The following is an 8140-nucleotide window of genomic DNA, read 5'->3' as shown; positions in this document are numbered from 1 at the left end:
GCAGTGGTACTTTTTTACTTTTAACATTTGTTTTCAGTTTGTTTGCTCCAACATCACCTTTCTATTTGTAGCTTACAGTATATTGTCATACTTTTTTTTTAACATTCATTTGCTGCTTGCTATTTCTCTCAAACAAGCTTTTAGAACTTCACATGAATTATCCACTGTGTACATCACAATAAAGAAAACATTTGTCAATGTTATGTTACTGTAATATAACTTCGCCAGGGATGTTTAATTTTAAATGGATAGTTTATTTTATTAAATAGTTGATTTTTATAGGTAACTTAGATTTTTAATTGTTAAATTAGTGCCTTTGAAAGGTGTTGACTAACTGCATTAGCTACCATCCCAGTATATTCAGAATAGGAACAGTAGCTGCAGTGGACAATGCAAATTAGCTTGCATTATACAGGTGATATACCCATTCACCTTCAAGATCTTGGTTTCATACATCTCCCCTGTCCATCCATCTCACTAGAATTCACCTCTAAAGGCATTGAAGGAGAGAGATGTTTGTGCTTTTCTTATCTGCAGAGCATTGTTTATGTTCTAATCTAAGGCAGTCACCTTCACCAACACATCAGTGGTTTTTTCATTCAGCTATGAAGTCTTATCCACTTCAGGTTTTTATACAATTATGATTATGGCTATTCCAAAGTACTGTACATACAACTAACTAGAAAAAAAAGTATGGAAAATTTCAGCTTTTCAGTAAAAATTCAAATACTGGAAAACTTTGAAAACTGTAAAATTTCAGTTTGAAAATACTACTACAGTGAGTCACTGTGAGAGAGTTTGAATTTGTGGTCAAATATTTTTTTTCCTAATTAAATTTAAGGTATAATATGTTAACTAGTTATGTGTGCTCTATTTATGCAAGGATGTAACATCTAAACAAAACTAGCAGAAAACAGTGTCTCTTACTATGAGTATGTCACAGTTACAGGGCTAGTTACACGTTTGGTATCATCTCAAGGGATGTGCTGAGACAGAGCTCTTGCCCTTATCTATCTTGGGGTGGAATCTCACAATCCTTTAACACTTAGCATGGGACCTAAATATGCTACTCCCTGCGTGTATATACATCAACCACTTAGCAGCCTCCAGACTAGGCTGGGTCTGAGCACTTGCACTTCCTACTAAACCTATGACCCACAGCCTTTATACAACAAAGTGTTTTTATTTAGTAGTTGGAGTAAAGTGTTAGAGGATTTCAGAGCTATAGCATGCATGTATATTTAGTCTCATCTAATCTTACACTTCAGTACAAACTGAATTATGTGAACTTTCCAGTTAAATAATAGCAACAGAATTGAACCCACTCCTCTTGTGAGAGGTAGCCTGCCACAAGAAAAAGAGTCCTAGTGCTAATTACTGCTAATTATCACTAAAATGTTTGATACACATTTTAAACAAAGCACTATTGTGTGTGTGTGTGTGCGTGTGTTTTCTTTTTTTTTTTACTTTAATCTAAAAGAGAATGGCAGTCCAGATTATGGGGGCGGGAATCAGAGTATTGTAACATGCCCTAAATAGGGAAAAAACATCACTTTAAATCTTTTAGCGAGCCAGAACAAAAACTGGCCATGTGGCAGCTCTAATTTGAGAGGGTGTCAGTCTAGTTTTTCCTGTTAGCTCTGGGCTCACTGCACTTCTGACCTCTCCTGTGCCCCTCTAAGGCCTCAGGCCTGTCACCTCTTTGAGTGGGATCACACAAGTCTACTCAGACCAAGCTGTGGACTAAAAGCCTCTGCATCAACTGTAATTACCTCAGCCAGGCCTGGCTAAAGTGTCAGTCTACACTGACAGTTTACAGCACTGGAACTGTCTGGCTCAGGGGTGTAAAAAAGCACACACCCAGGCCCCCTGAGCGCAGCAAGTGACTGCGCTATAAAGTGCCAGTGTGAACCAGGCTACAGCACAGTGGTTTACAGAGTGCTGGGAGAACTCACTCCAGTGCTCCTGCCATGGCCACGCTCCATTTAAAGTGCTGCCACAGCTGCACTTTTCACTTTTAAGTGTGGACAAAGCCTGAGTCTGTGCATGGCCCGTGGTTAATACAATGCCCATCCTGCATTCTGAAAGCAAAGTAGCATTTTAGAATCAAAACATTTCAGAGAAAGCATCTTAAAACAATAAACCCACTATTTGTTTGCCTGTCTTCCTAAGGCAAGCATTCCTTGGGACCAGGAAGTGGCCAGATGCTTTCATGCCTTCCAGATGGTCCTCTGTCTGTTCCATCCCAGCCTGGTCTCCTCAGGAGGAGCATACCCCATTCACTCACCATTTGCCCACACAGAAATAGGGCAGACCTCCAGAATACCCTGATGATCTGCATCCTGCTGGTACCTCCAGTGTAGGTAACCATGATGAATGTGCCATGGTACTCTACAAGAAGCTGTATAATCCTGGAGTAGTACCCTTTCCAGTTAATGCACTTGCTTGTTTGAAATGGCTGTGATAGGATGGGTACATGGATGTTGTTGATCCCATCTGCAGAGTTTGGGAAGCCCATCAAATCCTTGCTCATATTTCAGAAGTGTGTCAAATTTTTAGAGCCTTGGAAGACAGCACAGCAGTTAATCGCTTTGTCAGCTGCCACAGCCATCGTGTCCATCGTGGATTTCCCTACCATGAGCTCATTACCAACAGGTTCATAACAGTGTAGGGTTGCCAGCTTCTACAGTGCTATGCATCATGATTCTCGAGTGTTGTTAGCTCTCTGCTCATGTGTTTTACCAATGGCCACATAAGAGAAACTCCTGCCATAACTCCAGCGGGACCCTGACTTTCCACACACAAGTTCAGGACCCATTGTTTGCCATCCCATGTTTCTAGCACAATATGGTTCTACCAGTCTTTGCTTGTGGTCCTTGGTCCAGACATGGGGAGGATTTGCCCTGGAAAAACATTAGCTGAGGGGGTGGGATGTGTGGAAACTACAGGCTGGGGGGACACAAGGGGAAGGTGACAGAGGCCAGTCAGGGGGCAGAACAGAGGAGATGGGGACATGAGGAGACACGGGATGTGGTGGCGGGGTGTGAATGGAGGAGGCAACAGAGGTTGGGGGGGCCAGTTACTTGTGTGCTCTGTCCCCGTGACCTCACCCCTCCCCTGTCGCTCCCCCCATCTCTTGCGCACCTTGAGGTCAGGGCAGGAAACATGGCTCAGCTGTCGGCCCCATGAGCTCTGCCCAGGACTGGGGTCTGCGCCGACCCACTGCCCAGGGAACGGGTCGGGGAAGGGGACACGGGGCCTTTCACCTCCGGGGGACCACTAATATCTGTGTCCTTTAATCACTAGCCCCCACCCCCGCCAAAGATAGGATAAGGACCCAGGAGTCCTGACTCACAGCCCATTCCTCCCTCTCCCCGCTGTAACCACTAGCCCCTACTCCCCTCCCAGAGCCATTCCCATGGGAGCTCCTGGGGAATGAGGTTTGGACCGAGTGGCAGGGGTAGCTCCAGAAGCCCCAGGCTAGAGCTGCCTCTGGGCAGACTTCCCCTTTCCTGCCTTTTCAGCACCTCCTTTCACAAAACAGGCTCTAAATGTGTCCCTCGGCCTCCTCCACTCACGGGGCCAGAAACCACAAACACCTGCCCTCCCGGTCCTCTCTCTGTCCCATGGCCCTCAGCCAAGAACAGCGTCGGCAGCGCCATTACCTGAACAGGAGGTTGGCCAGGCCCCTCCACCGTCATGCTCCAGGGCAGGTGCTGGGCCCAGCTGGGTCAGGAAGGAATCTCTGCCGTGCTCCGTTGGAGAGGGGCGCTCGGGGATAGGGGGGTGACTGTGTGGGGGTTGCCCATCTCTGCTCTCAGTTGCAGCTGCAGACAGACCGCTTGAAAATGGGCCGCCTGGGCCCCTCCGGACACTTCCTGAGATTCCCCCGTTCCCAGCTGGTGCCTGCAGTGGGCAGCTCCCATGTGGGGCTGGGAGGTGCTGGAGAAGGGACCAGGCGGCTGCACGGGGGGATGTGGTTTACTGGGTGCTGGAGGGTGCTGGCTTTGCTCTGCCCGCTGTGGATTTGGCCTGGAGATTGCAGCAAAACCATCTGACAGGAAAGAAAGGGGCCAAGTGACTTGCCGGCTTCCCGGAGTGCAGCCCCCTCGCCTTTCCTCATTCTGCTCCCACTCAGGCCGGGTGCAGCTGGGCACTGGGGCATTTGGCAGCTCTGGGGGGCCCTCCACTGCCCTGACATGGCATCTGCTCCCACCATCCTCCTCCTCAGTGAGTATCGGAGACAGCCGGGGCATGTGCCCATGGGGGGATCTGCGACCAGGGTGTAGCATTCAGTTGCTCTAAGATCTGGTTCCTAACAACCCATCTCCTCTCCAGGCTGCTGGCTGGCTGAGCACAGTGCGGTGTGGGGAGGTGAGTATCTGTCTGTGGGAGGACAGGGAGATCAAGGATGGCAGGGGGGAGCTGGGAGCTAATGCTAAAAGCTTATTGAAGCTAACATAGTTTACTTAACTGAGTGACCTAAATCTAGATTATTAAGAGCCTATTAGGAAAAAGGGTTAAAAACAAAGTTTAGAGACTAATCTCAATTCCTCACTCCTCTTGCCCTTCTTCTTTACCCTAATTTCTAAACTCCCTCTCTATTTCTTACCACAAAAGCTCCAGGCACCAGTTTTATAAGCATAGGAGCCTGGGTCTTCCTTCTATGCTCAAATTTAACTTCCTCACCCACAAATTACTGGGACATACTTACTCCATAGGCTGGACACATGTAACATGTTTGTATGAATGAATGACATGTACATACATATTTATGATATTGGATCATTCTTACCTGAGTTATTTCTATGTTATTTTTGTTCTTCTTGTGGTGTACTTGTTCAGTTTGAGGGTATTCTTGGAAGCCCTAGTACCATGGAAAGACGCTTTATCTTATCACCATCTATCCAGGTAAAAGGTCTGGAGCATATGCAAGTCATCTTTTGCCATCTGGGTGAAAGGTCCCAGACAAAAATACTAACTTGCCTTAGCTTAACATGCAGGATTTGGTCTGTAGGTCTTTTGTGTTACAACCAAATTACTTCAATCTAAACATATAAACTACAATAAAACAGCTAAGTAAACCATAAGAAAATATGTCTATAGGCAAGCAAGCAGGTTAGCTCTATAGACTACACACTACATTTCAACCACACTCCTCTCTCTTACACCTGTCCTATGCTTCTCTGGTTTGGGCTGGAGCTAGGACTGCAGAAAGGCTAGCTGAATTGACAATGATGTCACATCAATAATTTATTTTTTTGGTGAGGTGTTAAACAGCTCATCAGTGCTGTGCTTCTGTTTTGGATCCAGCTGTTTCTGATTTCAATAGTGCATTGTCCAAAAGACCTGGATATATAAAAATAAATCGGCAAACTGGAGGTGGCAGAGAATTTTCTTTTTCAAAACAAAAAAAGAAAAAGTGTATAATCAGGCATGAATAAAGCCCACACCCAACGCCTGCTGGATCCTGGGCCTTCAGACCCAGATTTCACAAAGATGAGCACAGCCATTTGGTATTAATATTGGCAAATTAATAGAAACAAACACGGTGATTTGCCTGTGTTACTGATATTAAAATATGGTGGCAGGCCTATCCTTAGGATTTATGGAGCCCCATGCAGTACTTTTAAACTGGGGCCTCTGTGGAGAGTGGGGGGTGATGACAGTTTTTTAGAGATGAGATGAGATTTTACAATCTTCAGCAACACACATGAAATATTTGTAAAGCACATTTTAAACAAAGGTCTGTAGGCTAAGACAGTACATTCAGAAACGAGATTGGCAAATGCCTGTTAAATGGCTTCATTACCACTGGAATGGCTCTTTCACAGGTTGGCCTGTCAGGCTTCCTCACTTTTAAGGTAACTAGATCCTCTCCAGAGGAAGAAAAGCCACAGAACAGGGATAGGAAAAGGCATGTGGATGGACATTAAGACCCAGTGGTGCCCCAAATTTTGAGATGCCCAGTGCCATATGCCACTGTATGGTGAACCCTAAGAACGTTAGCGAAGGAATCAGTGGAAAATGATAAATCGTTTGCTAAAAAAGCATCCACTTGCCTAGTGTAAGGTGCTGAGGGAATGCTCATAAGAACTTAAGAATGTCCATACTGGGTCAGACCAAAGGTCCATCTAGCCCTGTATTCTGTCTGTCAACAGTGGCCAATACCAGATGCCTCAGAGGGAGGGAACACCTCAGGTAATCATCACATGATTCTTCTCTTGTCATCCATTTCCAGACAAATGGAGGCTAGGGACAAGCTGGGGACCAACCAGTTAAGTAGTAGTTCTGTAGAAAAGGACCTGGGGGTTACAGTGGATGAGAAGCTGGATATGAGTGTGACGGATCCAGCAGGGTCCGCACTAGGAGCGGGGGAGGCCCCCCCCTCCCCAGCGGAAAGCGGCGGCCAGGGATGGCCAGAAGCCGCTCGGCACGGCGCCGCCGGCTCCACCGCGGCCAAAGGCGGGGGCGGGCGCGCGCCGGAGGAAACGGGGGAAGCCCCGGGCTCCCGGGAGACGTCCGGCGAGGGCGCCCCGGTTTGCGCCCAGGGTGGAAGCCGCGGGCGCGCTCTGGCGAGAGCCGCGCGGGAACACCCTGGAGGGGGCGGGGCTGACGCCCCTGACGTCACCCGCCCGCGCCCATAACAGGGGCGCCGAGACGCCCAGGCAGGGGGAAGCGAGCGGGCAGCCACCCTGGCTTCCCGGCACTCCAAGCACCCGGCCTTCCGGGAGACGAAAGGGGACGACCCAGGCAGCTGGAGACTTGCCCTGGGACGAGCCCGGCGTTGGCGACGGGGTAAGTGATTTGACTCTGCGCCGGCCCGGGGGACCGGCGCAGCGGGAGTGGAAGGAGCCCGAGGCGGGACCGTTTTGGCGCCCGTGGGCAGGCGAGTTTCGGGCGGCTGCCCTGCCTGCCGTGGGGGGAGCGCTTTGAAGCACCCATCCCACTTAGGGCCTCGGGCTGGGACCTGGTGGTGAGGGCGGGCCCGGGTCCCCCACTCCCCCACGCCCCGACCTCAGTGTAGGTCCACAAGGCGGCGACGGCCGCACAGACCACCCCTCCCCTTCCCCGCGGAGAGGGACAGCGAGACAAGGGGGCAAGACTAGAGGGACGGCTCGAGAGCCCCGGTCGGGCCCCTGGCCGGGGGCCGCCCGGGAAGTTACCGGCCCGGGTCCGCCGAGCCCCCTCGGCCCTACTCGGGGCGAGGGGTGATCGCACCCGGGCCCGGACTCGCCCGTGAACCCCGGAGGGCAGGGTAACTGGGCGTTCCGAAGGCGGTGGGTTCGCGGAGCCCCACCCCACCCCGCCGGCCCAGCCCGTGGGATCCGGGGTGTGGAGCTCGCACCCTTAAAACCCGCTACAATGAGTCAATAGTGTGCTCTTGTAGCCAAGAAGGCTAATGGCATCTTAGGTTGCATTAAGAGGAGCATTGCCAGCAGATCCAGAGATGTCATTATTCCCCTTTATTCAGCTTTGGTGAGGCCACATCTGGAGTATTGTGTCCAGTTCTGGGCTCCTCACTACAAAAAGGATGTGGACGCACTGGAGAGGGTCCAGCGGAGGGCAACCAAAATGATTAGGGGGCTGGCGCATATGACTTATGAGGTTGGGTCTGTTTAGTCTGCAGAAGCGAAGAGTGAGGGGGGATTTGATAGCAGCCTTCAACTTCCTGAAGGGAGGTTCCAAAGAGGATGGAGACAGGCTGTTCTCAGTAGTGACAAATGGCAGAACAAGGAGTAATGGTCTCAAGTTACACTAGGAGAGGTCTAAGTTTGATATTAGGAAAAACTATTTCACTAGGAGAGTGGTGAAGCACTGGAATGGGTTACCTAGGGAAGTAGTGGAGTCTCCATCCCTAGAGGTGTTTAAGTCTCGGCTTGACAAAGCCCTGGCCGGGTTGATTTAGTTGGGATTGGTCCTGCCTAGAGCAGGGGGCTGGACTTGACGACCTTCTGAGGTCTCTTCCAGCTCTATGGTTCTATGATTCTATGACACTATTCGTAGCCATTGATGGACCTAACCTCCATGAATCTATCTAGCTCTTTTTTGAACCCTGTTAAAGTCCTAGTCTTCACAATATCCTCTGGCAAGGAGTTCTACAGGTTGACTGTGCGCTGAGTGAAGAAAAATTTCCTTT

Source organism: Pelodiscus sinensis, chromosome 1 (genome assembly GCF_049634645.1).
Source record: "Pelodiscus sinensis isolate JC-2024 chromosome 1, ASM4963464v1, whole genome shotgun sequence".
Lineage (NCBI taxonomy): Eukaryota > Metazoa > Chordata > Testudines > Trionychidae > Pelodiscus > Pelodiscus sinensis.
Note: the sequence above shows the minus strand (reverse complement) of the source record.